Source organism: Salvelinus sp. IW2-2015, linkage group LG6.2 (assembly GCF_002910315.2).
Source record: "Salvelinus sp. IW2-2015 linkage group LG6.2, ASM291031v2, whole genome shotgun sequence".
Lineage (NCBI taxonomy): Eukaryota > Metazoa > Chordata > Actinopteri > Salmoniformes > Salmonidae > Salvelinus > Salvelinus sp. IW2-2015.
The window spans coordinates 12,113,402-12,117,793 of record NC_036846.1 but is presented as its reverse complement, the minus strand read 5'-3'; positions in this window follow the sequence as shown (position 1 = coordinate 12,117,793).

Below are 4,392 nucleotides of genomic sequence, written 5' to 3'. Positions count from 1 at the left end.
AGAACACAACACAAACATCATATAACACAACATGCACTCTATAATTCAACATAACATACATAACACAACATACCATTATAACACAACGTAACAGCTATAACACAACATGACATCTATAAACAACTACACTATAATCAACATAACATACATAACACAACATAACAGCTATAACACAACGTAACATACATAACACAACACTAACATCTATAAACCAACATGACATCTATAATTCAAAACATACATAAACAGCTATAACACACACTAACATCCATAACACAACATAACATCTATAACACAACATGACATCTATAATTCAACATAACATACATAACATCTAAACACAACGTAACATTCATAACACAACATAACATCCTAACACACAATAACATCCATGCAAACAACTACATTCATAACTCAATATAACATCTAGAACACAACACAGCATCTATAACACAAACATAACATCTAAAACACATAACAACATCTAAACACCAACATCTAGAAACACAACACAACATCTATAACACAACATAACAATCTATAACACCACACAACATCATAACACAAAAAACATCTAGAACAAACACACCATCTATAACATCTATAACACAACACACATCATAACACAACATAAACATCTGAACAAAACAAAAACCAAACCCACAGCATCTATATAACACAACAAACATCTAGAACACACACAACATCTATAACACAACATACATCTAGAACACCAACTATAACATCTAGCAACAAACACACACTATAACACAACATAACATCTAGATCAAAACACAAATCTATAACACAAACTCACATCTATAACACACATACATCTAAACACAACACAACATCTAGAACACAACATAACATCTATAACACACATCACATTCATAGCTCAACATACCTGGCAATATTATCTATTTAATCTCTTTAATCTCTGTCATTTCTAATATCCATGTCTCTACACTAAATAAGGATCCACTGAACAAAATATAAACCCAACATGCATCAATTTCAAAGATTTTACTTAGTTTACAGTTTGATAAGGAAATCATCAATTGAAATAAATTCCCAATCTATGGATTTCACATGACTGGGAATACAGATATGCATCTTTTGTTAGATACCTTAAAAAAGGTAGGGGGATGAGATCATAAAAACAGTCAGTATCTGGTGTGACCCCCCTTGTCCTCATGCAGCACAACACACTCCTTCACATATAGTTGATCAGGCTGTTGATTGTGGCCTGTGGAATGTGTCCCACTCCTCTTCAATGGCATGTGAAGTTGTTGATGATTGGCTGGAACTGAACACGCTGTTGTTCCTATCGATCCAGAGCATCCCAAACCTGCTCAATGGTGACATGCTAGGAGTCTGCAGCCATGGAAGAAAGGGAACATTTTCATCTTCCAGGAATTTACAGTGACATGGGCCGTTTATACATGCTGAAAAATGAGGTGAGATGGCAGAGAATGGCACGACAATGGGCCTCAGGATCTCGTCACAGATATCTCTGTGCATTCAAATTGCTATCGATAAATCAATTCTGCTCGTTTTCGTAGCTTATATCTGCCCATACCATAACCCCCCGCCACCATATGTACACTCTGCTCACAATGTGACACCAGCAAACCGCTCGCCCAACAATGCAATACTGCCCGTACAGTTGATTCCGGAATTAATCTGTGAAGAATCACACTTCTCCAGCGTCCAACCCATCGAAGGTGAGCAGTTGCCCACTAAATCTTACGACGCCAAACTGCAGTCAGGTCAAGACCCTGGTGAGGACGACGAGCATGTAGAGGAGCTTCCCTGAGATGGTCTGACAGTTTGTGCAGAAATTCTTCGTTCGAGCAAACCCACAGTTTCAACTGTCCGGTAACTGGTCTCAGACATCCCTCAGGTGAAGAAGCCAGATGTAGGTCTTGGTCTGGCATGGGTTACAGGTGGTCTGCGCTTCTGAGGCCGGTTGACGTACTGCCAACTACTGCCAAGCAACGTTATGGTAGATACATTAACATAAAATTACTGCAAACAGCCTGGTGGACATTCCTGTAGTCAGCATGCCAATTGCACGCTCCCTCAAAACTTGAACATCTGTGCATTATGTGTTGTGTGACGAAACTGACAATTCGTGTGGCCTTTATTGTCCCAGGACAAGGTGCACCTGTCATGCTGACATGCTGTAATCATCTTCTTTGATATGCCACACCAGTCAGGGGATGGAATCTTGGCAAATGAAAATGCTCCACTAACAGTATGTAAACAAATTTGTGCATGTTGGAACATTTCTGTGACTCTTTATTTCAGCTCATGAAACATCGGACCACACTTTACATGTTGAGAGTTGTGAGGAGAGGGGATTTGCATGAGCGAATACATGCTGTTTCCAACAAACCCAGTCAGTGTGTATGTGAGTGGTGTTTTTCGCTGTGTGGTGCGGCGTGTTGTGTGTGTGTGTGTGGTGTGTGTGTGGTGTGTGTGTGTGTGTTGGTGGTGTGGTTGTGTGTGTGGTGGTGTGGGTGTCGTGTGGTGCGTGCGTGCGTGCGTGGCGGCGTGCGTGCGTGCGTGCGTGCGCCGTGCGGCGTGTGCAGGAATGCATGCATCAGGACATTGGGAGTGAGTTCTACCTTATGTGTGCATGTACCCTCCACATTGTAGCCAGGCCAACAGTGAAAAAGCTGATCTCTGAGGTGGAGACCAATCCTTTCTCTCTCACACAGTCCCTGATATCAAGAGAATCAAACTATGTGGTTTATGACCTCGACTTTGTACGTCTACCAAAGGTATTACTGAGAACAGTTGATCACCTTTAAAATGGGCCTTATGTAATCTATTCCAAATCCCATTTCACATATAACCCAGAGCTTCAGTTCCTTTTCTATTATTAATGAGTCTTGGCAGTTAGACAGGTTCCCCACATACCTTTCGTATGTCAGTGCGGGAAGATTGGGCAGTCCATTGGGCAGTTCCCACCTTGTCCCCTAAATAGTGAGCGGTCCAGAGCTTCAAAACGTATCATGGTCCAAACATACCAAGACAATGTATTTCCCCCTCAGGAGACTGAAAAGATTTGCATGGTCCTCATATCCTCAAAAAGTTTACAGCTGCACCATCGAGAGCATCCTGACTGTTGCATCACCGTTGGTATGGCAAACTGCTCGACAACTGACCACAAGGTGCTACAGGAGTAGTGCGTACGGCCCAGACACACTGGGCCGAGCTTCCTGCCATCCAGGATCTCTATACCAGGCGATTCAGAGAAGGCCATAAAAAGTTCAAAACTCCACCACCCAAGTCATAGACTTTCTACCTCCTACCACATAGCCAAGCGGTACCGGCCCATGTCTAGTCCAAAGTGCTCCTTAATAGCTTCTACCCCAGCCAAAAACTGCTAAACAATTTAATCCAATGGCTACCCGGACTTTGCATTGACCCTCTTTTTTACAGCTGCTACTCTCTATTTAACTAGCATAGTCACGTATATCTCCTACCTTACATGGACAGACATATTACCTCAATTACCCTCGACTACCTGTACCCCCGCCATGGACTCGGTAACGGTATCCCATGTATATAGCCTCATATTGTTATTTATTGTGTTACTTTTTTAAACTTTAGTTTATATTTAATTATTTAATTATTTTAGCAATATTTTTACATTAAAAAGCATCGATGAGTTAAGCTTGTAAGTAAGCAATTCATGGTAAGTCTACACCTATTGTATCGGCGCATTTGAAAAATACAATTTGATTTGAATAGTATCGGTCTAGGCAGATGGACAAGTTCCACACATTTGTCCCTAATTATCGCTGAGGCAGATTGGACCAGTACCTCTACACTCTGTCAAGGGCTTTATTTCATTAAAACAAGAACGTTCGCAACACAAAGTCCTTACTGATAACAAAATGTGGCCTGCATGCCAGATATAATAAATACCACATTATATTTGCTAATCCCATATTGACATATTTTTGTCATGGCCTGTCACCATCTGACCGACACATATAGGACCAATGGGAACTGGTCCAATCTGCCTCGGACCGACACTATGGGACCAATGTGGGAAGAGTAGGGTAGGAGAGGTAAGTAGAGCAGTAAGGTAGAGTAGAGAATAGAGCTGACTATGGTTAAGGAGTAATAATAATAAAGAAAGAATATTATATATACTCTACTAAACACAACATAACATCTAAAACACAACATCTAGAACACAACACAACATCTATAACACAACATAACATCTATAACACCACACAACATCTATAACACAACATAACATCTAGAACACAACACACCATCTATAACATCTATAACACAACACACCATCTATAACACAACATAACATCTAGAACACAACACAGCATCTATAACACAACATAACATCTA